Source organism: Trichomycterus rosablanca, chromosome 2 (assembly GCF_030014385.1).
Source record: "Trichomycterus rosablanca isolate fTriRos1 chromosome 2, fTriRos1.hap1, whole genome shotgun sequence".
Taxonomy (NCBI): domain Eukaryota; kingdom Metazoa; phylum Chordata; class Actinopteri; order Siluriformes; family Trichomycteridae; genus Trichomycterus; species Trichomycterus rosablanca.
The window spans coordinates 58,082,169-58,103,040 of record NC_085989.1 but is presented as its reverse complement, the minus strand read 5'-3'; the positions used below and the strand labels follow the sequence as shown (position 1 = coordinate 58,103,040).

Sequence of the window (20,872 nt, the reverse complement as noted above, 5' to 3'; positions counted from 1 at the left end):
GTTTATATTAAGACTTAAAGAACTTGACGTGTTTCTATAAAACTGTAAAACTAATAACGAGCAACTGATTCATTTTGCTGGATCAGTTGGGACGAATCGGTTCATCAGTACTGAATCGTGTGATGCTAACTGTTAGCGGAGCAGCTAGCAGTTCGCGTTTTTAAATGAGAAAAGAGTTAACGCTCCTCAAATCCTTACAGTAGTATTTTATTATAAACTCTAGTTTTATTATTAATTAGAATGTAGTTAATTAAAGAGCAATAAATAAATGAATATTTTACTTACAGATGATTCACTTTAGTACAAACACATTAACCGCTGTAGCTGCTTCTGCTCCTCTTCTCTGAACTGAGCTGGTTGATCTACCATGTTAAGGTTGATGATTTCCACCTGCTGGACTGCAGAGTTAATACTGAAAACACCACTATATACACTGATCAGTCATAACATTAAAACCACCTCCTGGTTTCTACACTCACTGTCCATTTTATCAGCTCCACTTACCATATAGAAGCACTTTGTAGTTCTACAATTACTGACTGTAGTCCATCTGTTTCTCTACATGCTTTGTTACCCCCTTTCATGCTGTTCTTCAATGGTCAGGACACCCACAGGACCACCACAGAGCAGGTATTATTTAGGTGGTGGATGATTCTCAGCACTGCAATGACACTGACATGGTGGTGGTGTGTTAGTGTGTGTTGTGCTGGTATGAGTGGATCTAAACACCTCACTGTCACTGCTGGACTGAGAATCGTCCACCAACCAAAAACATCCAGCCAACAGCGCCCCGTGGGCAGCGTCCTGTGACCACTGATGAAGGTCTAGAACAGTGGTCACAGGACGCTGCCCACGGGGCGCTGTTGGCTGGATGCAATGCATTAAGCTTCAGAAAGAGCCTGTGTTTGTTTCTGCTTTAAAACATACGCACCATGAACCAATCAGATTTAACATCATTAAACAAGTTTATAGTTTATTTCTCAATTATTTGTCATTATACCACTAGCACTGCTCATTGTCTGCATGGTTTCTCTGTAGCTCGGTTATGGCTCTCATACTCAAACTCAAAAGAAGCTTTATTGGCATGACATTCGTATTGCCAAAGCTCAGTTACAGAGAAATAATAAAAAGAACAATAAAAAAGAACAAATATATACAAAACAGTTACTTGTGCAACAATATAAAATAGAATAAAATATTAATAAAAACAGTGCAAAATAATAACAATAAAAATAATAATATTTACATTAATGAGGTAATGAGCTCTCTCACACACACACACACACACACACACAGAAACTGATCGTTATTACTACCTCATTAATGTAAATATTATAATTTTTATTGTTATTATTTTGCACTGTTTCTATTAATATTTTATTCTATTTTATATTATTTGCACATGTAACTGTTCTGTATATTTTTGTTCTTTCTTACTGTTATTTGCAATATTTCTCTGTAACTTGCTTTGGCAATACGAATGTCCTTATTTGTCATGCCAATAAAGCTTCTTTTGAGTTTGAGAGTTTGAGTGTGTCGGTGTGTGTGTCGCTTGCTCTCTCCGCGATACTGAAAGTGATTTGAATTTCGATAATTAACAGCTCTTATTATGACTGATTAATTCCCTCTACTGATGGAAGCAGAATGGTTGAATTACAGCCAATAAGAAATATAAACATATACAGTAGGACATGGCCACACCGGCCACTTTCTTTGCCAGACTCTCCAAGACTGATTTTTCAAGGTAGTGAACTAATGTTTTATTTTGGCATAAAGGGAAAAAAAATTTAAACTGGGCCCTATTATCTCATTGTTTTGGGTTAATATTTTTACAAAAATGATCAGTTGATTCAGTGTTTATTTAAAACGTCAAACTTCCATTTTGAACTGATAATAAGGGCAGTAATAGCTCAGTGGTTAAGGTACTGGACTAGTAAACAGAAGGTTGCCGGTTCAAGCCCCGCCACCACCAAGTTGTCACCGTTGGGTCCCTGAGCAAGGCCCTTAACCCTCAATTGCTCATTGCGTTCAGCTCATTGTGTAAGTTGCTTTGGATAAAAGCGTCTGCTAAATGCTGTAAATGATAATAACATTATAAACCAGTCTGTGGTAAAAAGTGGTTTATTTTGATTTTTGTAACATTCTCTAGCAATATTGTTGATTCAACTCAACAATGAATTTATTATTTTTGTCTCTAAAAATATGAATCCAAAATTATTAGAAAATAGGGCTCAGATCTGGTTGTTTTCCTTTAAATATTTGCTTGGTCTTATTAAAGGTATTAATATGCATACATGTTTATTAATGGTGAACTTTGCAGCAGGCCTGACAGCTTTGTTTGACTCATTCTATAATTTCAACCTGGAATACCAAGAGGAAGCCTTATGCACTCTTGAATTCATCCAAAGGTAAATTATGGTTTTTATGCGTGGATAAACTGTGAAATACAGCTCTCTGTATTTACAGATCGGTTAATTAATTTACAACAAAACCTAATACATAGTACCACAGAGCAATGTGTTACGGCCTAGTCTAGGTTAGGCTGCAACACATATAAGGAAAATGGTATAGTTAGGGGAAAATAGACCACCAAGAACACAAGAGGAATTTGTTTAACCAAGTGTATTTACAATTTTGAGACAAAGCAAACCAGTATACCTTCAGGAGTGACCCAGGCCAAAATAACAAACAAAACACACACTATCTAATGTACCCACTAAAACTAGCTTCCCTAAAACAAAAGAAAAATTAAAATAAAAGACAAAGTACTTCCCTAACTCCCTACCTAACATAAACAGAGCACAAAACATAGATGACAAACAAAATGGCAGCCACTCCCTACCACTGGTGTACAAACAACATAGCTATATACAAGTGAATTATTTACATAGCAATCTAAATCCAAATCAGTAAGCTTTCTCAGTAGTCACAAATACAGGTAAAATGGTCATACACAGGCAACAAGGCATTAGACAAGAGGCAATCACACACAATAAGCACCAAACAAAAGAGAGAGAGAGCTGAACCAGACCTCCCTCTAGAGCAGCTCCTTTTATAAGTAAAATGGCAGAGTTGAAGACCTGGGGTGGATCTGGATCCAGGAGGGTAGGAGGTAGACTCTGGACTGGATCCTGGAACACATATATACATATACATATACAACACAACATTTTATGGACATGACACCTCCCCCCATAAAGTTGAACTTCACAAAAGTTCATTCAAGGGTCATAACAACGTGACAAGGCATCAGCTACAATATTTTCAGAGCCCTTTCTGTGAAGGATAACCAAATTAAAACCTTGAATAATGAGCGACCAGCGCATAAGGCGTTGGTTTGTGTTTGACATGCGTTGAAGAAAAACCAGGGGATTGTGATCTGTGTAAACTGTGATGGGAACCAAACTACTACCTAAATAAACCTCGAAATGTTGCAAGGCGAGAAGAAGAGCTAAAGCCTCTTTCTCGATGGTACTATAAGCCAGCTGGTGTTTGACAAATTTTCGGGAGAAATAACAAATCGGATGATCAATTTGGTGATTGTCCTCTTGTAATAGGACAGCGCCGGCACCCGTTTTGCTAGCGTCCACTTCCATTTTAAACGGCTTATCAAAATCAGGTGTGGCAAGAACAGGAGAACTACTCAATAAAGCCTTCAAGGAATCAAAAGCAGATTTGCAAGCAGAGGACCAGACAAACGGGACATTCTTACCTAAAAGGTTAGTAAGAGGCAACACCACATCAGAAAAGTTTCTACAAAAACAGCGATAATAACCGGTCATCCCCAAGAAGCGTCTAAGCTCACGTTTTGTTTTAGGTGCTGGGAAGGAGCTAATAGCTTGGATCTTTGCATCAAGAGGTCGTACAGTACCATTACCAACAGTTTTTCCAAGGTAGGTTATCACACCTTTTCCAAACTCACACTTTTCGAGGTTCAGCACCAGGTTAGCATCTCTAAGTTTGGTAAAGATCGTTTCTAGTAATTTCAGATGGTGCATCCAAGAATCTGAGTAAACAACCACATCATCCAGATAAGCTTCACAGTTTGGTACATCACCTAACACTATATTCATTAGTCGCTGAAAAGTGGCTGGAGCGTTTCTTAAACCAAATGCCATTACGGTATACTGAAGAAATTTATCTGGTGTAGCAAAAGCAGAGATCTCAGAAGCATGAGACGTAAGGGGAACCTGCCAGTAGCCTTTTAGAAGGTCAAGTTTACTAATGACTTTAGATGAACCAATACGGTCAATACAATCTTCTAGTCGAGGAAGAGGAAATGAATCAGGAATCGTCACAGAGTTTACTTTCCTATAGTCGGTACAAAATCGATAAGTATTATCTTGTTTCGGGACCAGTATGCACGGGGAACACCATGGGCTATTACTAGGGATCGCAAGATTGTTTTCCACTAAATAATCTGGTTCAGCATTAAGGAGAGCACGTTTGTAGGGGTTAACACGGTAGGGATGTTGTTTAATAGGCGAGTGTCCATCAACATTAATGTCATGTTCCAAGACCGAGGTGCGGGATGGAACATCGGAGAACAGTGTCGGGAATTTACTAATTAGAGATCTGATCTCAGACTGAGCATCGAAAGGCAAGTGTGACAGTTTTTCAGAGAGTCGCAACAAAGCATCAGAGTTAGGGAGACGAGAGCAAGGAACAATATTGCGACCTAGATGAATGTCATCACTTTCAGGAGCATATTCCAATATTGAGGCGACAGCTAACACCTTAGGCGAAGAAGGTGAGGGCAAAGACCCAGAAAGATCGCCCGTATCAATGGAACTGCGATCAAGGTAGGGTTTCAACAAATTCACATGACATATGCGAGTCTTACTACGGCGATCTGGAGTTGCTAATATATAGTTACTGTCAGTTTGCTTTTCAATTATTTTATAGGGACCGGAGAATCTGGTTTGCAAAGCGGAACCAGCAACAGGTAAAAGTGCCAGGACCCGATCCCCAATGTTAAATGTGCGACTGACTGCCTTGATATCGAAGTGAGCCTTCATTTTCTTTTGAGAAGAACACAGATTTTCACTAGCAATTTTGCGGGCCAAGCAAAGACGTTCACGGAGATTAGTAACAAACATTTGAAGGTTATCACTTTCTGTTGATGATGAGGATAGCCACTGCTCATAAAGCACTCTAAGTGGGCCACGGACAGACCGTCCAAAAACAAGAGCATTTGGGCTAAACCCAAGGGATTCTTGTACTGTGTCCCTAATTGCAAACAAAAGGAGGGGTACTCCCTCATCCCAATCCTTTTGTGTTTCAAAGCAATATGCTCTTAGCATATTTTTCAAGGTTTTATGAAAGCGCTCAAGTGCGCCCTGAGATTCAGGATGATACGCACTAGAGACTGAATGTTTAATTTGTAGTTCACGTGTTACTTGTGCAAATAGTTTAGACATAAAATTGGTACCTTGATCCGACTGAATGCATTTTGGTAGACCGAAGGTTGTACAAAATTTAATTAAGGCCTTAACCACTGACTTTGACTTTATGGAGCGCAATGGAATAGCCTCTGGAAATCGGGTAGCAGCACACATTAGTGTTAAAAGGTAACAGTTTCCTGAGCGAGTCTTTGGCAAAGGACCTACACAATCAATTAGTAATCTTTCAAATGGCTCTCCAACAGCAGGTATGGGATAAAGTGGAGCCGGCGGAATAGACTGATTCGGTTTTCCAACCATTTGGCAGGTGTGACAGGACCGACAATAACGAGTCACATCTGTTTTAAGAGAAGGCCAAAAGAAATGCTGAATGATGCGATTAACAGTTTTCCTTATTCCTAGGTGACCAGAGAGATGGTGATCATGAGCTAAAGACAAAACTAAGGACCTGTATGGAAGAGGAACCACAATCTGTTTAACAGTCTCACATTCACTGCTTGAACTTACAGGAGACCAGGACCTCATCAATACTCCATCCTTAATAAAGTATTGTGAACGACCTTCTGAGTCCTTCGTCTTTTCTAATGTTAAACGAAAACAGGAAGCCAGTGTTTGATCAGCATTTTGGGCAGAGATTAGTGCAGTACGAGTTACCGTATCTGCGACCTCCTCAGATAATGGAGAAGAGACAGAGGTATTAGACTTATACTTAACTTTAGTGGGAGGAATCACTCTAGACTCTTTGTCCAAGTTATTTTCACCCAAAAATGAGTCAGACAAATCAACTATATCAGAAAATTTTAGTGCTTGGGCACGAGTTAACACACAAACAGGAAACAGAGCTGAGGCTTCTTCCCTTGAAAGATCAGCATGTTCCACAGGTTTATTTACTACCTCTGGTAGAGCAAAAATTTTTCCTCCGGCTATGTCATTACCTAATATCAAGGAAATACCACCCACTGGTAATTCCGACCGAACAGCAACTTTTACAAACCCCTCAAAAGTTTCAGTTTTCAAAAACACTGAATGCAACGGAATTCTGACCTTACCAAGTTCAATACCTTGTACCAAAACGTCAGAACCACAATAGGACTCATCAGAGAATGGCAGTGCACTACCTAATATAAGTGACTGCGCAGCCCCTGTATCCCGGAGTATCTGTATAGGCTTCTTAACATCACTAACCTCTGATAGTGACACAACCCCACTAATGACAAACGGTTTAAACACAGGTTCTATAGTGGAGCAAGGAACCATCTCTGCTCGACCTCCAACTTCAGAAGGCAAGGTAGACAAAGCATGGACCTTTTTAACAGAACTGTTTGAACGAGCACGTTTACGCTGCAAAGTGGGGCACCCGCTGATAATGTGACCTTTCTCATGGCAGTAAAAGCAATCCCGTGTTTCCACAGGTGAAGTAGGGGCATCGGATCGGGAAGAACTAACAGCCTTACTAGATTTTACCGTTATGGTGTGACTACGTTGGGGAGCTGAAAACACAGTTTTATGAGTCAAAACAAATTCCTCAGCTAAGGTAGCAGCAGCAGACATTTTGGTTACTTTCTGTTCATTTAGGTAAACAACGATTTTCTCAGGCAAGTTGTTCTTAAAGTCCTCTATCAGCACCAGTTCTTTAAGTTCAGCATAGGTTGTAACGTTACTAGCTGCACACCATTTCTCAAACAATGTGGTCTTTTCTCTAGCAAATTCTACAAACGTTTGACTGGGGTTTCTTGATAAATTTCGAAAATTTTGTCGATAAGCCTCAGGGACCAATTCATATGCTCTAAGAATGGTGCTTTTTTTACTATATCGTAATCCCAACTTTGCTCCAACGAAAGTGACGAACAAACCTCTTGAGCTTTTCCCACTAATTTGCACTGTAATAACAATGCCCACAAGTCTTTCGGCCAATTAAGTGCAGTAGCAATCCTTTCAAAAATTGAAAAATAATTATCCACCTCAGTTTCCCTGAAAGCAGGCACCAAAACAACCTGTCGACTGACATCAAAAGTTGCAGCACTACTTACAGCTGTTGAACGGAATGGGGAGCGGGGCCTGGGCACCGGTGGTGCAGCAGGTGTCGAGACTTCGATATGGGCTGGGATGTGAGCCGCAGGAGAGAGCCTGCTCCGTGGTCGAGGAATAGGACTGCTACCTGCTAAGCTCAACCGCTTCAACTCCACCTCCTTGTCTGCCTCCACCTTTACTGCTTTTAGGCGCAACCCCTCAGCCTCCCGCTCTTGGATTTTAATTTCCAGCTCCAACTCCTTAAGCCGGATTGCCAGCATTGGGTCAATCCCGGAGAAAAAAGTGCTACTGGGATCCATGCGTGTCCGCACCACTGGGGCGTCTGCAACCTCAGTGGCTGCCGCACCCAGGGAAGGACTTGAAGCAACACCCAGAGACTCTTCCTTTTCCAACCAGCTGAGTGCTCAACTCCTGCTTAATCTCATGTTTTGGAGCATGACGAGATATGGTAGCAGAGAAAAAGTTAGCCACAAGCAGTAAATCAGCCTTTCGACATTGATCAAACTGTTCCCACGTAGGGAAAAGGGTAAACTGGGTGAAATCAAATTTTTCCATACCTTACACAATCTGGTTTAAACAGAGAAACGATTTAGGAGAGACTCTAACAATAGGTACAGAAAACTGCCAAGAAAACTACTCATACATCCCGGATGAGCCCCCATTTATGTTACGGCCTAGTCTAGGTTAGGCTGCAACACATATAAGGAAAATGGTATAGTTAGGGGAAAATAGACCACCAAGAACACAAGAGGAATTTGTTTAACCAAGTGTATTTACAATTTTGAGACAAAGCAAACCAGTATACCTTCAGGAGTGACCCAGGCCAAAATAACAAACAAAACACACACTATCTAATGTACCCACTAAAACTAGCTTCCCTAAAACAAAAGAAAAATTAAAATAAAAGACAAAGTACTTCCCTAACTCCCTACCTAACATAAACAGAGCACAAAACATAGATGACAAACAAAATGGCAGCCACTCCCTACCACTGGTGTACAAACAACATAGCTATATACAAGTGAATTATTTACATAGCAATCTAAATCCAAATCAGTAAGCTTTCTCAGTAGTCACAAATACAGGTAAAATGGTCATACACAGGCAACAAGGCATTAGACAAGAGGCAATCACACACAATAAGCACCAAACAAAAGAGAGAGAGAGCTGAACCAGACCTCCCTCTAGAGCAGCTCCTTTTATAAGTAAAATGGCAGAGTTGAAGACCTGGGGTGGATCTGGATCCAGGAGGGTAGGAGGTAGACTCTGGACTGGATCCTGGAACACATATATACATATACATATCCAACACAACATTTTATGGACATGACAAATGTTTCAATCACAATTATAAAAATTGTGTATTGCATATCACGATCATTGGTAGTAATCTAGAATGCATTTCTGTGAAATAAATCTCTGAGCAGGAACTAAAATTGTTTAGATTTTTATACCTTTTTAAAAATATTTAACTTTTTTGTAAGGCTACAAAGTATAGATGTAAGTAACTTTAAAAGTAGCATTAAAAGTCTGCATTATAACATCTTTTTGTGTGATATTTCCAGGTGCTTCGTGGGGATTAACCCAAACACTGGCTCCAAGAACTCTGCTGAAAAGGTTATCAGCAAAAAAGTGGCAAAGTAGTGGAGAAAAAGAAACACTCAATGAATGCTAATGTTTGCAGTCTTCTAAGAAAACTAATGGATTTTGACTGGCTATCCATGTAAGTTTAATGGAAATGTTGTGACCACAGCAGAGATAGGCCTACACAAAAGTTCTGTTTTCCATGCTATGTTTAGGGTTTTAGAATGTAGAATAGACTGTGTGTTAAGTAAGTTTGGAGTTACACTTGTTTTTGTGGCCTACATTTTATGTGCATTTTAAAAATGTATATGGGGCATTACAAAATGCTATTGGTAAACTGAAGAGTCTGTAACATTCAACATAGCTTTTCTTTCAGGTATTTGAATCAATATATTTTATATTGTTTTTTATTGATTCTGTTAGAATCTGGCAATAAATTAAGCACATATTGCATATATTATTTTGATATTAAAAATGCTTCATGAAACAAGCTGTTGTATGGTTTGTTATTTGTAAATGTGCATAATTCATATAATAATTTGTCAAAAACATTTCTCAAACTAGAGCTCTAATAAAGTGAGATAACAGATAGTAGCTGTCTTTAATTGGCAACCGAGCCAGGTATATACTGTAATAATAAAAACTTACAGCCAATTTTTGTATATATTTTTACAGTATTATAATGTATTTATTCTTAATGACACTTGCTGTAAAAAAGTGGTAGTCAACTGTAAATAATTTACAGTAAATTACCATTCCAATAAAACAATTTACTGTAATTTTACAATACTTTATTGGTAACTTTTTTGCCAATAACTTACTGTAAATTTTACAATTATTTTTTTTACAGTGTAGGGTTGGAACAAGACTTCTATGCAAGATGGCACAGCTCCATTCAAAGACTTAAAAATGAGTAAACATGTTTTAAATTGGATCCTGTAACTTAGAGGGAGGGCTGCCAGGCCCGGGGTGATGTGGACTGTAAATGAGCTAATGTGGACTTACTTATAGCCAAGTGCAATTTGTAAAAATCAAGATGACACAGGAGCAGGTACAAGTGTATAGGTCTTAGGGTAACAGTTTGTCTGACCAGTGTTGGCGAATTCATTTGATATACTTTATTTGTCATATATACATATACAGGTGTACAGTACAATGAAATTCTTTCTTCGCATATCCCAGCTTGTCGTTGGAGGTTGGGGTCAGAGCGCAGGGTCAGCCATCGGACAGCACCCCTAGAGCAGACAGGGTTAAGGGCCCTGCTCAAGGACCCAACAGTGGCTGCATAGCAGAGCCTGGATTTGAACCGCCAATCTTTACGATTGATAGCCCAAAGCTCTACCCACTAAGCTACCACTGTTTGTTTGTCAAACCTAAAGTCAGGGTCAAACATTACCCTGAGATTCCTTACCTGATGTTTTGCATAGTCCCCAGTTCACCAACAGTGCATTTCCACCTAAAGAACTCTGGTTCTTGTTCTTGAACCGGTTCTGTTCAGGATCCTTCAAACCTTGGTGTTTTGTAGAGAACCAGTAGTTTTCACCAGTTTTTGGGAACCAAGCAGCATCATCAGTGGTGGACGTTACACAATGAAAGTAAAGAGTAACATGATGGCGGAGTGTGTAGATTATCTGTGGGGATTTGTGCTGCTGTTACAGATGTTGGTTTTTATATAAAAAGCATGGATCAGCTGTCTGTGATAAGAAGACGTGATGTGTTTGTCTCAGTTGTTGTCTTCTTTAGTTCATTGATGTGAGAATGCGCTGGTGTCTTTTAAGATCGTTCTGTTTGTTAAAACTCTTCCCACAGTGTGAGCACTGATAGGGTTTCTCTCCCATGTGAATGCGCTGGTGGGTTTTAAGATTACTCTGTTCATTAAAACTCTTCCAACATTGCAAGCAGTGATAAGGCTTCTCTCCGGTGTGAATGCGCTGGTGTATTTTGAGATGACCTTGCTGATTAAAACTCTTTTCACACTGAGAGCACTGATAGGGTTTCTCTCCAGTGTGAATGTGCTGGTGTCTTTTAAGATGACTCTGATTATTAAAACTCTTCCCACACTGTGAGAATCTGAATTTCTTTTACTTAATTCAGATATAACTGAGGTTTTACTTGTTGGCTCTAAAGCTGCAAGAGACAAGTTGTCTAACCTGGTGCTAAACCTAAACACTTTCTCTGTTACTCCTAGCTCTGACGTAAAAAACTTAGGTGTCACAATAGATTCAGCTCTCTCCTTTGATACACACGTTAATAATATTACTAGAGTTGCTTTCTATCATCTACGTAATATTTCTAAAATAACAAATATACTATCTGTTAATGATATTAAAACTGATCCATGCGTTTATAACTTCTCGGTTAGATTATTGTAATGCTCTTCTAACTGGATGCTCTGGTAGATCCATACACAAACTCCAGTTAGTTCAAAATGCAGCAGCTCGAGTGCTAACTAGAACTAAAAAATTTGATCATATTACTCCTGTTCTATCATGTCTACACTGGCTGCCAGTTAAATTCCGCATTGATTACAAAATACTTTTACTAACCTATAAAGCGCTACATGGTCTGGCTCCACAGTATCTGAGCGAGCTTATTAATCACTACAACTCAGCGCGTCCACTTCGCTCACAAGATGCAGGGTTACTTATAGTTCCTAAAATTAAAAAGATCACAGCTGGTGGAAGAGCATTTTCTTACAAAGCTCCACAACTTTGGAATAATCTTCCTGCCTCTGTTCATGATTCGGACACAGTCTCAATGTTTAAGTCTAGACTGAAAACATATTTATTTTCACAGGCTTTTGATTAATATAGACAAAGGTGCAGAGCTTGGGGGTTCTTGGTCATAGAAACTTGTGGTGATCAGGGATGTTGGGTTGCCGTCGTTCTGCCTCTCCTGTCCGATCACTCAGGTTTGGGTAGGAGAGGTGGGCGCTGACGTGCTATGAAAGCCTTCATGACCTTGTTACCTGCTTGCTCTCCCTTTTAGTTATGCTGTAATAATTAGGGCTGCCGGAGTCTAAAACTCTCTGTACACTGTTTTACTCAACTCGCATTATACATTATTAACTACATTCTTTGTTGTTTTAGTCCAAAGGCATTCTGATGGAAACCTGTTTACCCGCCGAGGTTAAGGATTAAAGTCGAGACTGAGACCTGGGCTAGACCTGTCCAAGGGCATTCTGATGGAAACCTGTTTACCCGCCGAGGTTAAGCATTAAAAGTCGAGATTGCCGTGACAACGATGCTGCTCCTGCCGGATGTGACGGAACTGGAGTAATTGCACCAAGAATGACTAACTACAGACTTTATTGAAGACTAGAGCGAATAACAACTCTATTATTATTTATTTATCTATTTATTACCAGTTATAACTTTTAGATCATTTAATTCTGTGTTTGTATGCTTTGTGTAAATCGTGTATTTATTTAAAGTTTCCTCCAGGCCACCCAAGAAGGACGGGCCCTGCTGAGTCTGGTTCCTCTCAAGGTTTCTTCCTGTAATTTTCAGGGAGTTTTTCCTTGCCACAGTCGCCCTCGGCTTGCTCAACAGCGGTTTTTGTATCTGCTGGTCCTGGATTTTGTAAAGTTGCTTTGAGACAATGTCTATTGTAAAAAGCGCTATATAAATAAAGTTGACTTGACTTGATAGGGTTTCTCTTTGGTGTGAATGCGCTGGTGTGTTTTGAGATGACTGATTATTAAAACTCTTTCCACAATCTGAACACTGATACGGTTTCTCTCCAGTGTGAATGCACTGGTGTATTTTGAGTTCACACTGGGTACTGAAGCTCTTCCCACACTGTGAGCAGACGTTTCCTTCTTCCTGTGTGGGACTGAGAGAGGTGTTAATGCTGACAGTACCAGAGGACGTTTGCTGATTACTGGAGCTTCTGGTGGGCGTCAGATCCGTCTGCTCCGGTCACACATTTGTGGACAAACTGGATCCTCTGATCATCTTTACTCATCAGAGACTCTCAGCCTTTCCTGGATGCTGCTTTTGTACCAAACCATGATCACAATCACCTGTTCACATCATCACATCATTATTTAGTGTTTTCACCTCATTACCCCGTCCCAACTTTTTTTTGGAATGTGTTGCAGGCCTGAAATGCAGGAATGGATGTTTATTAATAAATGAAATGAAGTTGAGCAGATAAAAGATGAAATATCTCAGGTTCATCCTGTCTGACATCAAATAAAAGTCTGTGTTTTTATTTTATTTGCATTTTCCATCCTGAACCAACAACGGCTTATCCAGCAAGGTTATCCAACCACCTAATCTTACTTCACTGACCAAATCAAAGTCATCGTCATGTCTCCTTTACTCCATGCCATCATAGAACCCTTGCTTACTATCATAAATACCTCACTTAGCCTTTGATATGAACCCAAATGTTAAAAATGTGCAGTTATTAAATCCACATGTGCTGTCTAATTATAGGCAAATATCAAACCTCTCTTTTGTCTTCAGAATTCTAGAAGAAGCAGCGTCCCAACAATTATGTTCTTATCTGAACAGAAACGGTATTAATAAGATATTTTAATCAGGGTTTAGACCCACTTATAGTACTAACACTAAACAAATTATGGATGTTATTAATTGTTAATGGATCACATCATATTTATAAAACAATGGTTTAAATAATATATTTTATTAAAAAGTAGTAGCATTAATTACAATCATGTTCATTTATTATTAGCCTGTAACATTACTAAGGTAATACACTTAAAACATGCAAATCTGTAATCTGTAACCACAAAATATTATACATTTCTTAACATACAGTCAAGCCACAAGTATACAAGCGCTGGTGTATTACAGCGAGCACTGATAGGGCTTTCTCTTCGCTGTGAATGCGCTGGTGATTTTTAAGTTTACTCTGTTGATTAAAACTCTTCCCGCACTCTGAGCACTGATAGGGCTTCACTCCGGTGTGAATGCGATGGTGTACTCTGAGATCACTCTGTCGATTAAAACTCTTCCCACACAGCGAGCACTGATAGGGCTTCTCTTCGCTGTGAATGCGCTGGTGATTTTTAAGTTTACTCTGTTGATTGAAACTCTTCCCGCACTCCGAGCACTGATACGGCTTCTCTCAGGTGTGATTGCGCTGGTGTATTTTCAGATCGCTCAATTGATTGAAGCTCTTCTCGCACTGTAAGCACTGATACGGCTTCTCTCCGGTGTGAATGCGCTGGTGGATTTTGAGAACGCTCTGTCGATTGAAACTCTTTCCACATTCGGAGCAGACGAACGGTTTCTCCTTGGTGTGAATGCGCTGGTGTCTTTTGAGAACGCTCTGTCGGTTAAAACTCTTTCCACAATATGAGCACTCGTACGGTTTCTCTCCGGTGTGAATGCGCTGATGTCTATTAAGATTACTCTGATTATTAAAACTCTTCCCACACTGCACGCACTGATGTGTTTTCTCTCCGGTGTGAATGCGCTGGTGTATTTTGAGGTGACTCTGTTGATTATAACTCTTCCCACACTGATACGATTTCTCTCCAGTGTGAATGCGCAAGTGTCTTTTGATAGTGCTCTGCTGATTAAAGCTCTTGCCACACAGTGAGCATTGGTATGATTTCTCTCCAGTGTGAATGCGCTGGTGTCTTTTAAGATCACTCTGTTGATTAAAGCTCTTCCCACACTCTGAGCACTGATAGGGTTTCTCTCCGGTGTGAACGTGCTGGTGGGCTTTGAGTTTACTCTGTTTATTAAAACTCTTTCCACACTGTGAGCACTTATAGGGTTTTTCTCCGATGTGAATGCGCTGGTGTACTTTAAGATGACTCTGATTATTAAAACTCCTCCCACAGTGTGAGCACTGATACGGTCTCTCTCCAGTGTGAATGCGCTGGTGAGTTTTAAGATTACTCTGTTTGTTGAAACTCTTCCCGCACTCTGAGCAGTAATACGGTTTCTCTCCGGTATGAATGCGCTGGTGTATTTTGAGATGACTCAGATTATTGAAGCTTTTTCCACAATGCAAGCAGTGATACGGTTTCTCTCCGGTGTGAATGCGCTGGTGTTTTTTAAGATCTCTCTGTTTATTAAAACTCTTTTCACAGTGCGAGCACTGATGGGGCTTTTCTCTGGTGTGAATGCGCTGGTGTCCTTTGAGATTACTCTGATGATTAAAACTCCTCCCGCAGTGTGAGCACTGATACGGTTTCTCTCCGGTGTGAACGCGCTGGTGAGTTTTAAGTTTATTCTGTTCGTTGAAACTCTTCCCGCAGTCTGAGCACTGAAATGGTTTCTCTCCGGTGTGAATGCGCTGGTGTCTATTCAGGGCACTCTGGGAACTGAAGACCTTTCCACACATCGAGCAGACGTTACTTTCTTTCAGTCTGTGTCCGAGCGAGGACGTCTCCTGAGTACCGGAGCTTCTGGTGGGCGTCAGATCCTCATGTTCAGTCTTAATCTTCACCAGCGCATCATATTTATCATGGTTGCAGCTCTTGATGTGATTGTGGAGGTGATTTTGGGTTGTAGAGGAACGTGGACACGAGGAGCAGGAGAAATCCTTGTTCAGTTCTGAAGCAGAAAATAATAAAATACATTTATAACATTATAAATAATAAAATACATTTATAACATTATAAATAATAAACTACATTTATAACATTATAAATAATAAAATACATTTATAACATTATAAATAATAAAACACATTTATAACATTATAAATAATAAAACACATTTATAACATTATAAATAATAAACTACATTTATAACATTATAAATAATAAAACACATTTATAACATTATAAATAATAAAATACATTTATAACATTATAAATAATAAATTACATTTATAACATTATAAATAATAAACTACATTTATAACATTATAAATAATAAAATACATTTATAACATTATAAATAATAAACTACATTTATAACATTATAAATAATAAACTACATTTATAACATTATAAATAATAAAACACATTTATAACATTATAAATAATAAAATACATTTATAACATTATAAATAATAAATTACATTTATAACATTATAAATAATAAACTACATTTATAACATTATAAATAATAAAATACATTTATAACATTATAAATAATAAAATACATTTATAACATTATAAATAATAAAATACATTTATACATTATAAATAATAAATACATTTATAACATTATAAATAATAAAATACATTTATAACATTATAAATAATAAAACACATTTATAACATTATAAATAATAAAATACATTTATAACATTATAAATAATCAAATACATTTATAACATTATAAATAATAAAATACATTTATAACATTATAAATAATAAAATACATTTATAACATTATAAATAATAAAATACATTTATAACATTATAAATAATAAATTACATTTATAACATTATAAATAATAAAATACATTTATAACATTATAAATAATAAATTACATTTATAACATTATAAATAATAAACTACATTTATAACATTATAAATAATAAACTACATTTATAACATTATAAATAATAAACTACATTTATAACATTATAAGTAATAAAATACATTTATAACATTATAAATAATAAACTACATTTATAACATTATAAATAATAAACTACATTTATAACATTATAAATAATAAAATACATTTATAACATTATAAATAATAAAATACATTTATAACATTATAAATAATAAAATACATTTATAACATTATAAATAATAAAATACATTTATAACATTATAAATAATAAATTACATTTATAACATTATAAATAATAAACGACATTTATAACATTATAAATAATAAATTACATTTATAACATTATAAATAATAAAACACATTTATAACATTATAAATAATAAAATACATTTATATTATAAATAATAAAATACATTTATAACATTATAAATAATAAAATACATTTATAACATTATAAATAATAAAATACATTTATAACATTATAAATAGTAAAAAAAAAGGTTGTGCATTATTAAATCCACTCTGAAAGCATCCACCCCCAATACCAGCCCCCTCAAACCCCCATCTGGAAACAAAATAAAAGATGTTCAAGTCTAACCAAGTTCATCTTCAGGTTCCTCCTTCTTTACAGGCTTCATCAGGAAATCTCCACGCTGGAGGTCCACTGGGGTGAGGTGTTCCACCGGGAATACGGATCCTTCACCTGAAATGTCACCAATATGTGGAGAAGGTTGTAGGTTTGGTTTTCCAATTCCATTTACAGTATTAATCAGGAACAAACTAACCAAGGGCCATGCTCATCGTCCCAACAGCAGGAACCAGTTTTATCAGCTCCACTTATAGAAGTACTTTGTAGTTCTACAATTACTGACTGTAGTCCATCTGTTTCTCTACATACTTTGTTACCCCCTTTCACCCTGTTCTTCAATGGTCAGGACCCCCACAAGACCCCCACAGAGCAGGTATTATTTAGGTGGTGGATGATTTTCAGCACTGCAGTGACACTGACATGGTGGTGGTGTGTTAGTGTGTGTTGTGCTGGTATGAGTGGATCAGACACAGCAGCACTGCTGGAGTTTTTAAACACCGTGTCCACTCACTGTCCACTCTATTAGACACTCCTACCTAGTCGGTCCACCTCGTAGATGTAAAGTCAGAGACGATCGCTCATCTATTGCTGCTGTTTGAGTCGCTCATCTTCTAGACCTTCATCAGTGGTCACAGGACGCTGCCCACGGGGGCGCTGTTGGCTGGATATTTTTGGTTGGTGGACGATTCTCAGTCCAGCAGTGACAGTGAGGTGTTTACATCCACTCATACCAGCACAGCACAACACACACTAACACACCAGCACCATGTCAGTGTCACTGCAGTGCTGAGAATCATCCACCACCTAAATAATACCTGCTCTGTGGTGGTCCTGTGGGGGTCCTGACCATTGAGGAACAGGGTGAAAGGGGGTAACAAAGCATGTAGAGAAACAGATGGACTACAGTCAGTAATTGTAGAACTACAAAGTGCTTCTATATGGTAAGTGGAGCTGATAAAACTGGACAGTGAGTGTAGAAACAAGGAGGTGGTTTTAATGGTATGGTAAACATTAAGATTAAAAAATGTCTTACCGAGGTCATCATCATCTTCAGGTTCTTCCTTCTTCACAAGCTTTAGGTGAAAACCTCCATGCTGTTGGTCCTCAGGGGAGAGGTGTTTCTCAGAGGTGACGTGTTCCACAGGGAGTATGGATTCTTGACCTGAAATTACATCAATATGTGAAGAAGAAACTCAACAATCAGAGGGAACGTAAGGTTGTGGGTTTCATTACGTCATTTATCAGGGATGTTTTGTTAAAACAAACGCTTCAGATTTGTCGTCATCTATTCTACTTGAATTTGACGGTGTTAATAAAGCAATAAGCCACGAGAGACGGTGCGTTACTGCGATTTTATCACAGGGAAGGTTGTTTCCCGTCTTTCCCCATGATAAAATCATAGCAGTAACGCACGGCCTCTCGTGACTTATTGCTTTTATAAAACGCTCGCCAACATAAAATATAATAAAATACAACAATGTTCAATTTATAAATGTTTTTATTTACAAAAACACTTACAAAAAGCATTCTTCCGCGAACCCAGGTAGTTCGATTAACAGTGTTGCTAGGCAACATGAGGGCGAACATAACATTCACTTTTTCTTTTCAGTGGCGTATTAATATTGAACGATGTGAGGTGGTCCTAGGTGTGCGTTTATCGGGGGTTTTACAACGGCTTCGAACGCGGCTCAGCCAATCAGATTTTAGGACCGGAACTATCCGTTTTATAATAGTGATTTTGGATTTTTTTAACATTCTTGAATCTTTCGATTCACTGCAACACGTCTGGCCACCTCATGGTCCATCTCAGATGTCTCAGAGCCCAGAGAACTCGACTCAGCTTTCTGGACATGGTTCACTTTACTCCACACTAAAGTTTTTAATAGTTTTGTAAATGTTTCTCTGTATTTCTTTGTGTTGTGTCTTACGCTCTGAACTACCTCCAGACTCCTTGAACCGCTTAATGATATCATGCACTGTAAAGATTCTCTTCCCTTCTTTGCTCATCAGAGACTCTCAGCCTTCCCTGGATGCTGCTTTTGTACCAAACCCTGATTATAATCACCTGTTCACATCATATCGTTATTAAGTGTGTTCACCTCATTACTAACCCTAAATTGCCCCTGTCCCAACTTTTTTTGGAATGTGTTGCAGGCCTGAAATGTGGGAATGGATGTTTATTAATGAATGAAATAAAGTTGAGCAGATAAAAGATGAAATATCTCAGCTTCATCCTGTGTCATCAAAAAAACGTCAAAGTCAATGCTACTTTAAGCAAAATAATAAAATCTTACTGAGTTCATCTGTATCTTCAGGTTCTTCCTTCTTCACAGGCTTCATCTGGGAACTTCCATCCTGTTGGTCCCCTGGGGTGACATGGTCTACAGTGATTATGGATCCTTCACCTGAAAATCCACCAATATTTAAAAAAGAAATGTAGGACTGTGGGTTTGGTTTTTCAATCACAATTTTATCTAATTCAAACTAGAGTGTAGCAGGACAGTACAGGTTCTAATATCCACACTGTCTCATTATTTCCACTGATTAGTAGGGATGTAACGATTCACCACAGGACAGTTAATAACCGATTCAAAAACTCCACGATTCAGATCGGTTTACATGCATAATGAATCAATATTCACTTTAAACAGCAGAGGGCGCTGGCACAATGCACCTCGCCTTGTTGACGTCACTGGCGCTATACGCCTGGTTGCCAAATTCGGGGGTTTTCAGTCAAATTGGGTATAAATCTAAATTGTTTTGCATAGTTTGTATGTAACCCCTCCCTAAAGGCGCCTAATAAAATTTAGGGAGTGCACATCTCAGTACCTATACAATATAGCGCGGTGCCTCCAAAAATACCCAAATACTTTAATAAGTATTTATACCTCCTTTTATTAAACAGAAAATAAATGCATTCTTAATGCTGAAGCTGTTCGTTTTGTACACATAAAGAAATAAACATAGGCTGAAACCCCAATAAAGCAATATTCTCAATACTTTCTTTTAAAGTAAACAGTCAATAGAAGATGAAAACAAAAATTATTAAACAAAACAGTTTCTTCAGAAAATATTTACCAGAAAACATCAGTAGATACACAAATGTCCTTTTTAAAGAATGTTTATCAAATAACCCGAAATAACCTGTTTAAATTGTCTTAGGTTGGTGTTAGTAAAAGAGTTACAAACGCTTGTAATTTAGAAGACGTTGGGGCCCATTACGTTGGTGCACTTAGAAGATCCAAAACGCTGGTGCACTTAGAAGAGCCAAACGCTGGTGTAGGTGAATCAGAATGATTCAATTGAATCGATACTCACGGGTCCCCGAAGCTCACACGGCAAACAGGCGGACATCCGCAGCAACAGCGGAGGAGTACTCACTTATTATTCACACGTTGCACAAGCACTCAGTTCACTCGGAGCTGCAGTCCTCTTTGCTCGTCCAAAACAGTTAGTAACTCGCTTTGCATGCCGTTCGCAGTTAGTGAGTCACATGTGTTCAAACGATTCCCGAAGCTCAAGGTTGTTGTCCTCGGGTTTCCCTCGGTAACGGTACTCACATGCACCTGTACACATGCACTGTCCAGTGACCGAAAACAAACCAAAAGTCAATGTTTGGGCCAATATACTGCGTATATCAAGTCGCCAAACACTTTTAACTTCAAGAAAGAAATAAAGATTACGAGCGCGAAAACGGTCCGCAACTCCGTCTCCTTCTAACTTTCTCCGAACACACCCTCTTTCTTTCAGCCCGCCCATCCGCAATGGTGATTGGCCAACAATGGGGCAATCACACTCCAAAGTC

At 38.3% G+C, this 20,872-nt stretch overlaps 1 long non-coding RNA gene and 1 pseudogene across 2 annotated transcripts; one reads left to right on the top strand and one right to left on the bottom strand.

Moving 5' to 3' along the window:
• The window catches only part of LOC134302895 (uncharacterized), a 657,104-nt pseudogene that overhangs the window by 613,289 nt on the left and 22,943 nt on the right, over positions 1 to 20,872 (bottom strand).
• LOC134336189 (uncharacterized) lies at positions 3,536 to 5,962 on the top strand. Of its 2 annotated transcripts, XR_010015690.1 has the most exons (4): positions 3,536 to 3,719; positions 3,818 to 3,893; positions 4,703 to 4,945; positions 5,805 to 5,962. It is a non-coding gene; the product is annotated as an uncharacterized LOC134336189 (long non-coding RNA). The 2 variants fall into 2 exon arrangements; XR_010015689.1 differs by lacking the exon at positions 5,805 to 5,962 and having other exon boundaries at positions 4,703 to 5,308.